The sequence below is a fragment of the Marmota marmota genome, unplaced genomic scaffold (genome assembly GCF_001458135.2).
Source record: "Marmota marmota marmota unplaced genomic scaffold, marMar, whole genome shotgun sequence".
NCBI classification, from domain to species: domain Eukaryota; kingdom Metazoa; phylum Chordata; class Mammalia; order Rodentia; family Sciuridae; genus Marmota; species Marmota marmota.
This window is the reverse complement of record NW_026000048.1, coordinates 162039-180668: the sequence shown is the minus strand read 5'-3', so window position 1 is coordinate 180668 and position 18630 is coordinate 162039. Positions and strand designations below refer to the sequence as shown.

The following is an 18630-nucleotide window of genomic DNA, read 5'->3' as shown; positions in this document are numbered from 1 at the left end:
GTTCTGTATAATAGTTGAGGAAGACTGATTCCTGTTTGCTAATAATAAACTATTTTCAATATCAAGATATCCAGGACACTTCTAGCCCTCAGATACCTTTTTCTCCCAGGGGGAAGGGTAACAGGGCCTCACTCAGCAACAAGATACTTGGTCTGAGTCTACCATGTGCCACACACTGTACTAAGCCCTTGGGATATATCTGTGACTAAAATATAAAAAGCTCTGCCCTCACAGGGGATCTAGGGTGTCATCCAATCCAGTGAGTTTCTACAAGATAGAGTATAGAACAATGGATTCCTAATAAAATGCTTGAAATCTAAAGGAAAAGATGGGTAGCCAAGGAATTCATGGTAGCATAACACACATGGAAATCTTGACAACAGAGATGAGCATAAGGAGCACAGGCAGTGAGAAGATATGTTTTCTTGGGAATTCAGGACTCCTAATACCTGCAGGGCCACTATGGCCAAGAGGGGACTGTCAACTTCAGGAAGTGTGCAGGCCTCTGCAGAAGCCACAAGGCAGGAGGCACATCCAAAGAAAATCAAGCCCACTGATCTGACTTCAGGTCTCACTATAGAATAGGTCTCACTATAGAATAGGTAAAATCCACAAGGGATTGGAAGCAGAGAGACAGGTGACAGGCCACTGGAGCCACTAGGCAACAGGGAGATGGGAAAGACCTGGGCAAGAGAAGGGAATAGAGGGAACAGTGGGAAGTAATTAATAAGTGGCAGGAAAATCCCATAGGACTCAGGATCTCCATGGCAAGTGTGAGGAGTCAGATATGCTGGGGATATAGCTCAGTTGGTAGAGTGCTTGCCTCACATGCACAAATCCCTGGGTTCAATCCCCCAATCCCCAGCACCACCAAAAATAAAAAAAAAAAAGAGTCAAATATGAGTTCCTAGGAAGATTGTGATGCAAAGGGGACACAGGACTGGCTTGGAGGAAGGTAAGGACTCCAACATAGAAACAGCACACTAAGTTGTCTGCTGAGTACTCTTCATAGAAATGTCAAAGGGCCATAAGCGGACTGCCTGGCCTGGTGCAGGCTTCTGACTCGGGCTTCAGTTTCTTGACTTAGCCTGACTTGACTTTGTGGCCATATCAGACTAATCAGAACCTCATCATGGCTCAAGCAGGGGCAGGACAGTCCCTGTGACTATGGGCTTTTTGAATTTCCAGAACTGACTTCCTGATCTTCTTGGCGTCTGAGTGGTCCTTCCTTCCTTCCTTCCTTCCTTCCTTCCTTCCTTCCTTCCTCCCTCCCTCCCTCCCTTCCTTCCTTCCTCTCATTCCTTGCTTCTGGTGAGGAACACATGTATGTGTATCACAATAAAGGTGTGAAAAGCAAGAGAGTGAGACCTGGTTTTACTGATCTTCTCTGACGTTATTAGTTGTTTCAGCTGGGGAAATTCCTTAATCTTAGTCGTGTTTCAGTAAATTTTTCTGTATATATAGATTTAAAAGTGTAAAACAGTCTCTAAACAAAGAGCATCATGGACAGCATGTTTCTGGCATAAAAACAAACATGGAGACCAACAGAACTGAATAGAGAGCCCAGAAATAAACCCACACATTTATGGCCAATTGGTTTTCCACAAAAGTGCCAAGAACACACAAGGGAGAAAGGACAGCCTCTTCAATAAATGGTGCTGGGAAAACTGGATATTCATGTGCAAGAGAATGAAGTCAGAACCTTATCTCGTACCAAACACAGAAATCAACTCAAAATGGATAACAGTTTACACACTAGACCTGAAACTTTTATATTAGTAGAAGAAGGGCCTTGTGACATTATTTCAGGCAATTTTTTTTTGGATAGGACCCCAAAACCACAAAAGCAAAGACAGACAGGTGGGATGGCATCAAACCAAAAGGCTTCTGCACAGCCTAAGAAATTCAACAAGGATAAGCTATGCATCCAGAGAAAATATCTGCAAATCATGTACCTGGTTTGAGTTAATGTCCAAAACCTGTAAGGAGTACAAACAGCTCAAGAGCAAGAAAAAAAAATAACAAAATTTAAAAACTTACAAAAGAACTTACAAATACAAAAGGCTGGCAGGTATATAAAAAATGTTCTAATTACCAGGGAAATGAAAATTAAAACCATAAGGAGATATCCACTCATCCCTGTCAGTGATGAGATACTGCCTCATCACTATCCAATCATAAACTGGTGCTGGCAATGATATGGGGGAAAAAAAAGAACCTTTGTACCCTATTAGTGGTAGTGTAAATTAGTGCAGTCATCATGGAAAACAAGATGGAGGTTCCTCAAGAATTAAAGATGGAACTACCAGCAATCCCACTATTGGGTATGTATCAAAAGAAAATTAAATCAGTATGTCAAAGAGACCTCTGCACTCCTGTGTTCTTTGCATCGTTCATAATACTCAAGATATAGAAATTAAGCCTCCACAGATGGATGAATGGATAAAGAAAACATGGTACACATACACAATGGAATACCATTCTGCCCTAAAAGAGAAGAAAACCCTACATTTGCAACTACGTGGATAGACCTGGAAAACATTCCATAAACTGAAATATGCCAGGAACAGAAAGACAAACACCACGTGATTTTATTTATATGTGGAATCCAAAAAGGGAGATTGATAGAGTGCAATGGGAGGAGCCAGCGGCTGCAGGGGAGGAGATCTTGGCCAAAAGTACAAAATTTCCATTAGACAGAATGAACACAATGGAGACCTGTTGCATAGCATGGACAATTGGGGTTAATAATAATGTACTGTACACCAGAAAATTGTTGAAAGTATGAATCTTAAGTAAGTATCCTCACAACAGAATGTCATGGAAATGAAGTGATGAATATGTTAATTAGCTTGACTTAAGGGGTTCATAATGCACACATATATCAAAGCAACACATTGCACACCAGGAGCACATATAATTTTAACTGTCAACTGCACATTTTAAAAGACCGTTGTGGATTCAATGAGATATTGTCTGAAAATAAAGAATTCATATACATTATCACCACTGCTGTCATCCCCAACACCTGTTCTTTTCTCAGGATATCCTGCTTGACCTAGAAATTACTTCCTTTGCTCACAGTAGTTACTGTGTTTCTTGGTCCCAACACATTGCATTGTCTTTTTTTTTTTTTTTTTTTTTGACTGTTTTAAAAGTATTCCTTTACCCTTTTTTTCTTACCTCCATATCTAGGCATATATCCATAGGCATCATTTAAGGCTATATATTTCTAAATTCTAGTCTCCTGTTTTCTAAAGAGAATCCAAGAAGACTTATATTACAACTGAAAAGTTAAAAAAAAATTAAAAAGACTAGAGAAAAAAGGGAAAATAGTTACAGAAAAAACTGACTACTGTGACTATTATTTTTAGGTCTGAGTTTTCAAGCATCCAGTGCAAAAATACAAAGATAGTTTAATTCAATTACCACATAATTGCTTTTATTATTCCAGAAGAGGTTCACTTTTTGATGGTATTAAATAATATATAATATGAAACACATGATATTACAAGGAAGATACAGTAAATAAACCCGTGAACAAAGTTTTCAGGAGTTGGAAAGAAGATGCAGAAATATTCTTTATGTGTTTTCACAAATGCAGACTGTAGCAGTTTCATACCATTTCAAAGTTGTGGCTTCTCATTGCCTCATACTCAGGTTCTTCTCCTCCAGACACAACCCATTTTGCTGAGAACTCTTGGTTCCTCAAGCATAATCCTGCCTCAATTCTAACCAGAATATGATACCCCATAATTTTATCAAAAAACTGTTTTTTTTTTTAGATGGGTTCACACCTTGTTGTCCGGGCTTATCTTGAACTCCTAGGCTCAAGAGATCCTCCTGCCTCAGCATCCCAAGTACCTGAAATGACAGGTGCAGGTTTCTGTGCCCAGTTTCAATGTTGTTTTTTAAAAAGCAACAAAACCCATTCATCATTATTAAGAGTTCTCCTTCCCAGGTGATTGAAGAAATACTGATTTTGAGTTGTACGAAGATTTCCTTTCCAACCTGTGCTTTACACCAGACTCACTCATGCAGCAGTCTAACCCAAAGCTCACATGGTGTTTTAATCTTATTTTTCATACTCCTCCCTAAATTGTAGTTTTGTTAAGTGTATTTTGTTAAATACTTGTTAAATCATTCCATTTTTATTCTGTTTATGTTCATTCATGAAACAAAAAGTAATATACATATACATGTCTTAGATAAACAGATGAATACATACATATCCAGAATCCAAAACGTGTCACTTGTTCTTTACAAGTGAAGGAATGTGAAAGCTTACATTTCACCATAAAATCCAGCAATCTGAAAATGCATGTCATTAAACATGATAGGTTTAATCTGGCACCAAAGATACATGATCACTACTCCTCCATCAATCCATCACCCAGCATTACCCTGAAAGCGTAAGACTAACTTGGATCTTCTAGCCAGTATCTGTGTCTTACTGTTACAAATTGAAAATGTCTCATACAATGCTAGGAGCAGAGAAACTGCTGAATAAAGATATGCTTAACTGATAAGAAATTCAAAGCAAACATATTTCTATACTGCTAGACCGTTTTAAGTGAATTGATTTTTATGCAGTTAAATCAGTCAGTGTTTTGGAATGAGTCGTAGATTTAAAAATAGGGAGGCAGATTTATATTTCAAGTCAAGATTCAGAATTCTATTATTATCCCAGGTTTGTAGATAGTAAATGTTAAAATGTACATATGTGTTAGTCAGCTTTCTGTCACTATCACAAACACCTGAGATAAATCAACTTACAAAGAGAAAAGGTTTATTTTGGCTCACAGTTTTGTAAGGTTCAGTCCATGATTGATGTTCATCTGTTGCTTTGGGCCTGTAATGAGGCAGAACATCATGGTAGAAGCACAAGGTAGAGGAAAATCATCATCTCATGACCAAAGAGCAAATAGAGAAAGGAAGAGACTTGGTTCCTACAATCCCTTTTGAGGTCACTACCCCAATGACCTAAAGACCTCCCACTAGGCCCCACCTCCTAATGTTTCCACCACTCCCAGGAGCACCATGCTGGGGATCAATCCTTTAGCACACAGGCCTTTGGCAACACTCTAGATGCATCGGAAAATAGCTGAGGACTACACATCAGATTTCTAACCATGGTTGGGGCCTCCAGTGTTGGACTTTTACTTTTGATACTATACACTTACGTAATGTTTGGATTTTTTAGAAGATACATTAACTTTTATAATGTGATAAGCAGCAAAAATGCTGCATTTACATATTTTATATATCAATGTGCAGATGGGTCATTTCAGGGAAAGACTATGCTTTGACTTGAAAGCAACACAATATGGCATCTTCCCTCAAGAACTTCTCAGCCTGAGAGCTGAAATAATTTATTCATGTACACACACACAAAACAAGAATGGATGCAATCACTGATAAGGCTGAGATTCTGATAAAGTCCTGGAAGATGAATCCTTAGGGAGAAATGTCATTTTGAGCAGTCCTTGGAAAATTGCTAAACTGTGGCTCCTCCTGAAGGTGTGGCGGAAAAGGCATCCCCAGCAGCACAACAACAGGGCAGAAGGTACGGCAAGTACGGAGAACTAAGTGAAGGGCGACCTTGAGATTCAGCCTGAACTTAAAATGTAAATTAAGCCAGGGAACAGGTTGAAGCTGATGCAAGCCATTTAGTTGTTATTCAATAGATACTGGAAGGGGATGTCAAAGAAGGCATTTGAGAATAGGACAAAAATGGTCAGATTTTGACTTCAATGAGATCCAGGCAAGAGTATAGTCAGAGAGATCATCTGGGAAGCTGCAAGAGGCAGAGGAAGATAAAAAGGTCTAACTTGAGAGCTTCCTTCATAATGTGCTCTCAGCACACAGGAAGCATCTGCAGGCCCTGGAAGCTTGTTAGAAATGCGGATTCTCAGGCTCCACCCAGACCTCGTGAATCAGAGTCTGAATCTTACTAGGGTTCTTACGTATTTGAATGCACACTGACGTTGGAGAAGCGATGAATTAAGGCACTGATAGCATGAAAGAAAAGTAACCAAGAGGTTGAGATATTATTTGGTTAAGTATTAGAATCCGGTATCTGGAGAAATGTGGGAGGCCAGGGAAGGAAGTAAATCAAATGCACTCAGAAAATGTAGGAAGGTCCTGCTATTCATAGAAATGGGAACCCCAGGAGAGGAGCAGGATGAGGAAAGAGCAAGGGAAGCTACTCTCTCCAGTGAGCAGAAGGCAGTGTTCCTCCTGAAGCCAAGTGGGACCTAAAGAAGAGGAAACGTCTGTGAGTCACACCCCAAGAGTGTTTGAAACCATGAAAATGGATAACATTATAAAAGGCAAGGCAGGGAAAGGGCATGGGGGTCAACCAAGAAGGAAGCCCTGGCCAGCACCACACCAGACAGGAGATGGAAATGGGAGGCTGGGGAGGAGAAAGACAGGAGAGTGGAGAGCTGGGAGGTAGAATGTTCTGGAAATGAAGGGAGTTCAGAGATGTTCCCTGGGAGATTAGAGGAGCAGCCAAGGAAGGGCTACTGGTTCTAGGACTCAAGTGACAAGTGACTTCCAAGAGTAGTTGCTGGGAGCCCCCTCTGGAATCCAGTACTCAAGGGCTTAGCATCGGAGAACAGCGGGATTAAGGAGACAGCAATGCTCTTCTCTGAAAGTAACCAAAAATGTGAAGAATGAACATGAAAATCTGGAAGCGCACATGCTATCCAGCTGAGTCAACTTTACAATATCCAAATGTAAAGGTCTTCTTGTGGAATAGAGTTGAGAAGTTTTCTCATCCTGATTCCCAGAATCATAAGAAAGGCAAAGGAGTAGAGAGAGTAAGAATTAGATTTTTGGCTCAGTATAGCGAAGATCTGCTCTTCACTGCTCTCCAAAAATGGAATGAGCTGCCGGGCAAAAAGTATTAACTCCTCAAAACATACAGACCATGCATTTTTAAGGACACTAATCAATTTGCACAGTAGAAGTTGTTCACCAATGACATCTGCAAGTGTCTGAATGGAGGTCTCACAAAGGATATGCCCACCTCCCAAAGCCGAGAGGTCATGGCTGCCTTAAGTGGAAAGGCAAAGTGAGTTCTTTGGAAAAAAAAATCCTGTCCTGGATTTTCTGGATGGGACTTAGAGTACACACACACACACACACACACACACACGGCTTACAAAGAGGAGGCAGTGTGACCACACAGGCAGAAAGAAGAGGAAGGTAGTCACAAGGAAGGAAGGCTGACATCTACTCAAGAGGCTGAGGAAGGAGGATCCCAAGTCCAAGGTCTGCCTGGGCAACAGACAAGACCATGTCTCAAAACTAAGGAAATGCAGAGGGCCACCAAAAGCTGACAGAAGCAATGAGGAGGGGTTTTCCCTCCTCCTCCCTCCTCTGCAAGAGTCTTGGAAGGATGAGATCCACTGGCATCACCTGGATCTCAGATCTCTGGCCCTAGAATTAGAATGAATTTTTTTGGGGGGGGAGGGGTACCAGGGATTGAACTCAGAGGCTCTTGACCACTGAGCTACATCCCTGGCCCTATTTTGTTTTTATTTAGAGACAGGGTCTCATCCAGTTGCTTAGCGCCTCACTTTTCCTGAGGCTGGCTTTGAACTCAAGATCCTCCGGCCTCAGCCTCAGCCTTCCAACCTGCTAGGATTACAGGCATGCACCATCAGGCCTGCCTAAATTCCTGTTGTTTTAAGCCCTAGGGTATTATAGGGTATTTATCATCCCCTTTCAACTCTGAGATGTGTTGAGCTGTTCTCATCTCATACTGATTGTACGCTCTTGGAAGGCAGAGCCCTGGACTCCCCCTTTCCTATGCATCCAAACAGCATCCACAGTGTCTGGCACACAGATGCCGTGGCAAGAAAGCCTTGTGACAAAGATATACAGGCCGGCGTCTACATGATGAGTACAGAGGGGTCAGATGGATGGATTTATATATTCTACTCTAAGAAGTATTCATTCAAATGGGATAGGGAGGAAGAGCATGAGAAGAAGACTACCACTAAATAGGGAAGAGAGGTGGGAGGGAAAAAGAGGGAGAAGGGGAGTTGCACGGAAGATGGAAGGAGAACCTCTTCGTTATACAGAATACATATATGATGTTATAATGAGAAAAAGAAAAAAAAGTGTGTCACATTAGATTGGATAGAGAGAAAGGATGGGAGAGGAGGGGAGGAGTAGGGAGGATGGGAAGGGCAGAAGAATAGAATAGACAATATGATTGATGTATGTACATTACATGTATGTATTATATGTCAAAATACATTCTGCTGTCATGTATAACTAAAAAAATAAATAAAAATTTTTTAAAAAGTATTCATTCAAGTGTATCTATGATGTAGTTATGATGTAGCTCAGTGGTGGAGAGCCCCTGAGTTCAATCCCTGATACCCCCCAAAAATACCATATTGTCCCATAAAAGTTAACTTTGGAGAAAATCAACATAAATATTACTTTGAGTGTCACATTTAATTTTAAAGAGAGGAGGCACCATCAGCCTTCAGAGGGGATGAAGTTGGCTCCGAGATGCCAAGTCAGGTAGCTCATCCATTTCTACCGATCGAATGAATCAAGCGATTGAAAGTGACTCATTTCAGAGAAAGCAAAGTGGTGGCTGCACTAGGGAAGGCTGGAAAGGGGTGGTGGGTCCTTGCAAGATGGGTGGACTTGGGTATAGGGTGAGAAGAGCTAGGGTTCCATTCAAGGAAGCACCACAGCCATGCCAGTTTCCCATCGGCTCTCTTCACAGAAGACCCCATGTATGGCCTGCTTTAGGGCACATGTGGAAATCAACATATCATTGATATGAATCAAAGAACCCAATGACATTTGAAATTTACATGAATTCTGAATCTGTGAGTTACCAACGGACGAGGTTCTCCTAGCAGTCAGTGCTGGCTCAATGGAACTTCAAATGATCATGCGCAAGAATTGACCCATGTAAGCAGTAACCAGTTTTCTCTCTAGTCTGGATTCCATGAGTAATTCCAGTGGGAGGGATATACTGCAGAGTGACAAGTGACAAGTGAATGGGTTCCAGGGCCGTAGCTTTCTGTGATAAATGAGGCTCAGCAGAAGAGCGTTAGGACATCTCACCAGCAGAAATGCAGGGTCCCAGATGTAAAGTCCTAGCAGCGGCTCCTTCTGGAGACCCTCCCTGAAACAGGCAGAATGGGTTTAACTTTTGTTCAACTCACCTGAATTTTACCAAAACAGCAGAAGTTGGAGGACATCCAGCGTGGGCCAGGATGCCTATGCTAGCACCACTTCCTGTGGCATATTGGTGACTGAAGGTAAAATATGTCATGGCTCAGCTGTGAGCCAGGCTTCAAGGGAACAGCGGGCACAGGAAATAGACTAGGGCTGGGCTAGAACAAATGACCTAATGAAGGAGGGATTAATTCACTAGTGGATAGTCAGCAACTCATGTTACAGTGGCCAGGAGGGGTGTGGAGGACAGAGATTTGATCCTGCCAACAAGGACAGACAAGGAGATTTTATTTGTCAAGTGGAACTTGGCAGGACACATCTCCAGGCTGAAACGATACACTGTCAGGAGTGTGGCGGTGCCTTAGGTCCCGAGGTTTGTCCACACCGGGGTTGAAGCAGACACTGAGAATAAGAGAATGGAGTTTTGCTCCTGGAGAGTTCTTGGCAAGAGCAAGGCTGACTGTCAAGGTCACTGCTAAAGTTTTTCCAGGCAAAACATTAAGTCCAGGACTGAAAATGTGAATTGAAAACACAAGATAAGCCTAGTCCTATGAAATGGCAAATACGAAAAGAAGACCAGGAAATTACTAGAACTCACTAGGGTTAGGCAGGCAAACCCAACTCAGGTTGGCTGGGCCCCCGATCCCAGGCAGAGCGAGGTGGGAAGGAAGGGTTCAGAGCCCACACTGCGTCTGCCAGCTTCTGTATGTCTAACTCCTTTTTTTTTTTCCCACCACTGGTTTTCTCATTGTTCATATTCGTGTTGGCTTCAGAGGAGCAAATGCAATTGGTGAGGAGATGGCAGTGGCCCAGAATATTCCCTGTGTGGCCTCCTGTCATCACCAGCAGGCCCAGGCACAGGCTGCAGCTGAAGCCCCAGCAGGGGAGGGAGAGGAAGGTGCAAGCCAGACAGAACTCAGGCCTCTGGAGGGTAAGGGCAGGAAGTTCCAACAGGTGGAAGAACACAAATCTCCAGCCCAAGGGACAGTCTTCCAGCAGCTAAAATATCGACACACTGCCAAGACTTTTGGACAGAAAGAAACACCCAGCTTCCAAGCCCCGAGCCAGAGGGCACCTCCATGCTGGGGCTGCGTGCTCCCACTGGGCAGTACTGAGAGGGTCTGGGTCCCAGTCAAGCACTGGGTTTCTGAATCTGTTCAAAAGGCACTTGCATATGCATTTGATTCTCAAAACCACCACAAGGTGTGGAAAAGGCAACCACCACCATCTCCATGTTCACACTGCAGAAAGAAATGCTTGAGGCAATCTTTATATAAGGCATGTCATGGTTCAACATTTTCAACAGATTCACTGCAACCAAACTATTTTTGATTTAAAGATGAATGTAACAGTGGAACAGAGCCCTCCAGGGTGGAGTCCCGCGAGGAAGGGGACATGTTTGCACCTCCCAGCCCCTCTAGGGGGGCTGGTGGAGGTATTGCACATTGACAACAGATTTGTGATAAGGAATCAACTTCGCATTTGATCTGAGCAATGAAAGACAGAGTACACCAGAAACTAACTGCCCACTTGACAAGCTTTGTCTTGTGTCAAATTCCTTAGATGAGCTCCTTATAAAATCAAAACTTTCCTCTGAGGTTGAAATTCTATCGCAGAGTTCCATAAAGCTAAGAATTAGGACAGGCTTTTCACTAGACCAAAAGAACTTTAAAGATGACAAGTTCCGTGGATCATGTCACAGATACCATATCTAGGAAAGCACTGCACACCTTGTTTCAATTCAACAATTAAGTATCAGGCTACTTAACTATGCTGATTTATATTTAAAATAAACCTGGGAGAGGAATTTGATTATTTTTTATTGGAGCCATATATGCCTTATTAAATATTCTTCTGTAAGGAAAATATAATTTAAATTCACAAGTGCACTATACAAAAGAAAACATTTCCAATTACTCACCCATCCTTTAAAAACCACGTTTGGAGGATAATGCTATTAGTCATAATATATGATGATATAAAATCAGGCTACATAAGTGAGGGATAGATGCAGCTCTACACACTCTGCATACCCAGCGGAGTCCCCTCTTCCTATGATTCACAATTCATTCATCGATTATCTGAAGTGCCACTACTCCACAGCTGCTTTCCACATAAACTTCCTGCTCTGCAAACAAGACACAGCCTCTTAATAGTTACACTGAAGATGTCCAGGCCATTTAGGAGTGAGCAAGTAAATCCACCAATGTTAACGACATTATTTGGAAAGAACACCATGTTGGATCAAGAAATGACAAGACATTTTAGGTAAAAATGTGAAAAAATTAATTACATTGTAATTTACAAATGCAGAAGGCAATTTACTTTTAATCATATCCTTTAACTTTCTTCTTATTTGATTTATTAGAATGGATCCAAGAAATTCAAGTTCTGCCAATTTCACATTTTTCCCCCTAGGCTCACTTTCAACAGGTTACCTGCAATTAAAAGCTAAAATATGATTAAAAGAAATTCACATTTTTGCTCACTCTAGCTTGAAATAATAATAATAATAAAGTTTTCTGTAAGAAAATAGCCATTGTTTTTTCCTATGAAACAAATAGGAAGGTCACACTCTAAACAGTGTTTATGCAGCCTTAAATAATCTTAAGAAATAAAGCAATATTTTAGTATTATCCTTCCCCAGGAAGAAAAAGAGGGTAATGAATATTCATAGATTTCTCTATACTTTAAAGCAAAGTTTTCTAAATAAATTTTAATGTGGGCTTAATACAAAACCCTTCTTATTATAGCACTTGTTCTTTCTCTGAATCTTGACCAATTCCACATGTTCCTTTTCCCATACTACAATTTTGCCTCATTGAAATTTTCCATGCCAGAGGTTTTTTAAGTCTACTTTACATTTCAGATTCCCTTCCAACTATCAAGCCCATTTGAATTATTATCCACCATTACTGAAAAAAAAAACATAATTTCATCATCACTATTTTCAAGTTATGTTCAATCTCACAGCTTCCCAGCCTACAGAAATCATCTAAATCAGACCTACAACCTAATTATTTTTCAATTAGTAATTTAACCTAAAGTTATATTTCCATATGGAAACCCCTTCAACAATAGTATGCCCTGTAGCTCAACAATCACTAATTATATATTCAGTTAATTGAGACAAACATGTAAAGAAAAATCTAAGGAAAGGCTGTTTAGTGTTGGAAGCATAGGATGGGAACCACATGTACTGGAACACATTCAAGGGGGAGGCATGTTCCATGTCCATGTGCTCCTGGCAATATAAGCTTCATAACAAGAGGGTGCACCCAACATTCGTCTATCCGCGGTATTTGAAACAGAAAGAACTCATACTCATTTTTTAAAAATATGTGGCCACCACAGTCCTGTCTACATGTATGTATCTGTTCTAGGTTCCTCATTTCCCCTTCTGAAATGTACATTCTCATGCATGATCATTCTCTTAAGCAAATACACAGGCAATGTTTCAAACACAGGAAATAGTGATGAATGGTTCATGCAATATAATGATCTCATACAATTATTTGGACTACATAATTATTAAACATTTTTTTTTTCAAATAGTAACCCAGAAGAAAGGCTAAAACGGGGCGGGGCATAGATTATTTGTCTGGTTGGAACTCAGAAGCCAAAAGAGAAAGGAAAGGTCTGTGCAAAGCATACAGTGAAATAGCCAGTGTCCTTAACAACACAATTGCTCTGATGAATACATTTCTTTCTCAAGAAGAGCTGTGTTCACCCTGCAAACAGGATCCGCGGCGTGGGGTAGGGGGCACATATCCTCACAGATTTCGAATAGGTTCCTATAAGACTTGTACGCAAATGAAGGTTTGCCCGCTCGAAATCTGTCCATATGGATGCAATACTCAAACCTCTGCTTTCTCTTCACTTCCAACCTGCGTGCAAGAAGAGTCGCACACACGCAAGAGCACGCATATCAGGATCACAATTCCAACACGCACTCAGCCAAGTAGACAAGCGAAATCTACTGCTGTAGTTAGTTGTCCCCCTCACCGCCTCCGCCCTTTAAAAACAAGCAGAAATTAGCCCTGCTGTAAGGAGGCTGTGTGCCCGGGGAGGGTTCCAGAGAGGAGATCCGGTGCAATTCAGCAGCCGCCTCTGCGCGAGTATAGACTGCCTGGGTCGGTAAAAGAAGCGCACCCCGGCTACGTACCTTCGCCCGCGTTATTCTAAGTGCCTCTTTGCTCCCTGAAACGTAATTCCAGCAAGCGGCTCCGCTACAAGGTTGGCGCGGGTGCTCTCCTAAAAACCATAGGCAATCAAACGAGGGCCCCACCGGGCTCTCGGCACACAAGCGTGAGCACGTTCGTACACACACACACACACACACACACACACACACAGCCTAGCAGCTCCCCCAGCCCGGACGCTTAGTGCCTTGGATCCAGCGTCTGAGGGAGAGAAAATCGAAGCGAAAGAAAGCTGGGTGGGGCGACCCCGGCTCTCTTCTGGCCACTGCTCGCCTTATTCCCGTCCCATTACAGGCACTTGGGTGGGCGTCTCGGCATTTCCCACCCTCAGTCCCCGGAGCTCCAACTCCGCAGCAGACCGCGATCTAGAGGTTCAAGCCCCACCCCGAGTCCCCAAATTGACAGAACAACCCCATTTCGTCCCCTTCACAGTTCCTTCTTTAAACTCCTCCAGCAAAAACATTTCCTACTAGCGCGAAAAACTTTTTCCTCCTTTAGCAAGGAGATAAAGCAAGAAACCAGGTCATCCGCTACCGCCACCCTCTTTGCTGAGCGCCGGGTGGCGAGCGCAGCCCTTACCTGGCAGCTGCGCTCCAGGTGGCCGTCCCACGCCGGTCCTCACCGCCTCCCCAGAGCACTAGGTCGTCCGGTCCACGGTCTCTTGGTCTTCTGCCGCTGGACGTTCAGGGAGCTGCTGTCCTTAGTCTCTCGCGTCCCTGGCTGGAGCCGCCCTTCGATTCATCGCCAGTCTTCCCAGAAGCGCTGCTGCCGCCGTGGCGGACCAACGAAGAGCACGGGGATCCGGGATGGCACCGACTTGCCCCGCGGTGTGCGCTCCCGGGTCCGAGAGCACTCCGCCCGCGGGCAGCTGCGGCCGCTCGTCACATGCCGCCACTGGGCAGCGACAGCGGCACCTGCCCCAAAGGCAGCGCCCTGGACTGGGGAGAGCCGCCCCCGCGCCCGGGGTTCTCTAGCACGCTCTGGCCCTTTCTGTTCACGCCCTTTCCCCCCCGTCTGCCCTCTCACTTTTTCCCCCTTCTCCTTTTTATCTCCTTTATTTTGTATTGCCCTTTTCCAAAAGCAGACAGAAGACGCTCCTAGTGGGAGGAGGGTCTGTCCCTCCCCACGAACTCTTCCTTGCCTGGTGGAGGCGGTCGCGGCTACTGCTGGCCCTCTCCTCCTCCCCTTCCTCCTAGCGTTCCTCCTCCTCCTCCTCCTCGTGCTCGCGTTCCTCCTCCTCCTCCTCCTCCTCCTAGCGCTGCTAGCGCTGGTGTAATGCACAAGCTGCCTAGTTGAGACCCAAACCTGCCCAGCTTCTGAGCATGCCCAGTTGCCCTGCTGGCGCCTGCTTGCCCGCCTCCCGCGTGCCGGCTTGGCTGGGTTTTTCCGCCTGGCAGGGGGCAAGGAAAGCCGGCTGGGGGATCCCAGAGTCCTTTGGGGTGGGCTCCAGGACAGTGAGCCTTATCCAGGAGAGCCTCACGCCTCCAGGGTGCCTCACATGTTCCCAGATTGGGCCGACAGTGCTTGAAGGACAGATGCTGTTGGTCAGTTAGTTTCCTGTTCCCTTTTAAATTGGTTTCCTTGGACTGCTTGGAAGGCTTGGAAGGAAGTCGATTCCTTGGGCTCAATTTATCGATGAATGAACCCCAGCTCCGCTAAAATATATGACTCCGCTGGAAACCCGTCTCTGGGGACAGTCTGATGCATCTACTTTTTGGCGTTTAGTGAGAGTGTTTATGCGGAGGAATGTTAATAGAGGACATCTTGGCTTTTCCTCCTGTAGAAGTTTACACTTTAGGAAAAATTAGAGGAGAACCCGTGAAAAACACAGGCGTGCACGTGTGTGTACACACAGACACACAATTCACTTTTTTTTCTAACTAGGGGGGCGGGAAATAATCTTGCTAGCCAGGCATTTAAAGCTCGCATACAACTCAAGAGGAGTGTGTGTGTGTGTGTGTGTGTGTGTGTGTGTGTGTGTGTGAGAGAGAGAGAGAGAGAGAGAGAGAGAGAGACTTACTATATACTACCAGCTTGTTAAGTAAGGAAAAAGTCTAGAGATAACAAAGTTTCAAAGATGCCAATGAGATTGCCCCACAGCACTCTAGAGGTTTCCTTAAAAGCACTTAAGGAAAGATAATAGGAGAATCCCATAAGAAAGGACAAGCATAACTGTCTACTCTGGAAAGAGGAAGGAAGAAAGAGCAATTCATGAAATGAAACTTTTAATAACGCTAAAGGCAACAAGATGATTCTAATTCTATTTAGAGTGAGAAGGTAAATAGGAAAAGATAGAGCACTCTTTTTGAAAAAAAATGTTAAGAGATTAGAGAAATGGAAGTCTAAAAATTACTTTCTGATTTTATATTCTCCTCTAGGTAGAACAATTTTTAGGAGGCCAGGAAATAAACAGTGCTTAGAGAGAATTGAGGTCCTAATGGGGTGGGGGAAACACTAGTGAAAAAGTATGTGGCTACTTAAAATAATTCCCATATCCAGGTTCAGGTGAACTGCATGCAGAATACTAGACAGTATGTTGGTTCTAAGTTTGGTGTCCTATTTTTCAGCAGCTTTATCAAATTATTTTTTCAGATGAAAATATAAATATACTTACTGATTTAAGAATGGACTGTACCTAAGGCAGTGCTACTTTGTAAGATATCAGAAATCAGAAATTTACCTTTGGATGCTGAGCCAAAACAATGGAGATAAACCAGAGCTGGAATACGTTTTGAAATTCTGCATTTTGGGTTTGTTTAAAGAAATCTACAGGATAATTATAGGATTTATTCAATTATTAAATGGCATTCTGATCACAGATAAGACAGATAGCTAATATAGCCCTTACCCTTCTACTGTAAAATCTCTATAAAAAAACATAAGAGTACATTTTTTTAATAAAGGGCAATCAACATAAGGCTGCAGTTTTTGGTAATAGGAGGCACATAGACTGGGCCAGTTCCACAGATCTTTCCCCCTACAGGACATTTTATTTTCCAACAGAAATACTGGGATGTTGAGACCAATCAGAGATCTCCAGTCTCACTAGACAGAGGACACATAGCTCAAGAGCCTGGAGCTCTAAAGGTAACTGAGATTTCAAGACAGAGACACAGTGATGGAGAGAAGAACAGAGAGAGGAAGCCCCAGAAATTGGTGTGGCAGTTCCTTGTGTTCCTTGGTTGATCGAGGTTGCCTGTGCCCAGAAGCATGAACTCTGAAAGCTCAACAGAGCCCAATGGTTGAGAGGCTGAAATTAGAGTAGAGGTCACACAATTCTGGAGTTGGGTCCAGCCAGAATGGAAAGAACTTGATGAACATCTTGGACATTCAGTTGAGACCTCCCTGCACACACTCCCTTGGTGTGAGGATGATGCCCTAAGAGAAAGAAAATCCAAAATGGATGTGTTCTAACAAAGCTGAATCCAGGGCTTTGCTTGCTTAAAGTGATCTACCCATGATTTAACCACCTGCTAGCACATAATTCAAAGTTCATGGGAGAAAGGGAACATAAGCTAGAGTCTGTACAAATACCGCAGTCCAAACTTACCAGACATGGAAGAAAAGAGAAGAGTAACTGATGACAAAGCAATAACCGAGAAAAACTAGTCAAAAATGATCTCAATGATTAATAAACAAGGATGTTTACATAAATGAGATTAAAAAGTTATTAAAACTACCCTGAAAGTGGGCAAAACTGACAGAAAAGATAGAGCATCTCAGCATAATCTAGGAATATTAAAAAGAATCTGGGGTGTAACTTAGTGGTAGAACACTTACCTAGCACATGCTAGATTTTGGGTTCAATCCCTAGCCCAGGGAGGGCGGGCAGAGAATCAAATTTTGTTGGCTGCTAAATCAAGATATAATTATATGAGTTGAAAAGACACATTGGTACAGTAGAAGATAACAGTGATGGTTTCAAATGAAACACAACAGAAAATATACTGAAAGAGCTGAAAGAGGAGCAAGACAGACCAGATGTAGTATTAGAAGAAGTAATGGTCAGGAGTGTTCCATATCAGATGAAAAATATCAGCGAAGAAATTCAAGAAGCTCAATGAACCCTCCACAGTGCACGACTAAGTTCACAAGAGGCAACTTGCTGAAAACCAAAGATAAAGAGAAAAATGTAAAAGTGGCCAGAAGTAGTGCAGTCATGAACTTGGGGGAGCATTGTGAATGAGCCCTGACTTCAGCAGAGGAAATCAAATAAGGCAGGGTATAATAGGAGGACACACAGTACAGAAGCATTCACACACAAGCAAACAAAAGTTCTTAAACTTGAATTCTATTCCCATTGAAAACAGTCTAAAAATGAAGGCAGAAACAAACAATCAAAAAACAGAGAGAATTCATTGTCAGGGGACCATGAACTATAAAAGCTACTGAAGGCTGTTTTCCCTGCAAAGGAAGATGATCTGGGATTGAACCACCGAATTGTAAACAGGAGAAAAGTTACCTAAGGGAGAAACACATCAAAGAGTAGCTATTTAAGACATAAAGGATGAGAATATCTTGTGGCACTTATACCATGTGTTGAGGTCATATACATAATGACAATATCCAAATGGTGAGAAAGGTAGGTATAAGATCCTGACCTTTGGTAATAGTCTAAGATACACTCTATTTAGGATGATTTCTTTCTAGTGGAATCAATGAAAAAAACGATATCAAAGATATAACAAAAAGTAATAGAGAATATACAATTGAACTATAAACTATGTTTGAGATAAAAAGGTTAAGAAGGCAGAGATTCGTGAACAAAGAACAAATGAGCCACATAGAAAACAATCATGAGATGCTAAATTTAAGATCCAGCTGTATTATTAATCACATCAAATATAAGTGTCCATTTAAATGACAAATATTTTCAGAATGTATGAACAAGGCCTTACTATTCCTTCATAGGGAACACAATTTAAATATAAGAATATAGAAAGATTGAGAACATATGAATGGAAAAGTTCTACCAGACATATACTAAACATATCAATATATTGATTTTCCTCAAACTGTTCTATAGTTACAATGCATTTCTAGTCAAAATCCCAGATATATGAGTGATGATATGTGAGTGATCTGAATAGCAATCATCAAGTGAACATACAGTCACGTGCCACATAAGGATGTTTTGATGACAGACCACGTGTAAAACTGTGGTTCCCCCAAGATTTTATTGCCTGGTGATACTGTTGTCTTCTTAGTTTTC

At 42.4% G+C, this 18630-nt stretch overlaps 1 protein-coding gene across 10 annotated transcripts in view; it reads right to left on the bottom strand.

The window, feature by feature from the left end:
• Chrm3 (cholinergic receptor muscarinic 3) overlaps positions 1-14682 on the bottom strand; it is a 424602-nt gene extending 409920 nt beyond the window's left edge. For 6 of the 10 annotated variants that reach the window (XM_048812582.1, XM_048812577.1, XM_048812576.1 and 3 more), the window contains exon 1: positions 13998-14682. The gene's annotated coding sequence lies outside the window, so the exon portion shown is untranslated. Of the gene's footprint in view, positions 1-13381; positions 13942-13997 lie in introns of those variants that run through there. The other 4 variants (XM_048812579.1, XM_048812574.1, XM_048812581.1 and 1 more) reach the window with 2 other exon arrangements.
• Positions 14683-18630: the final 3948 nt, after the last annotated feature.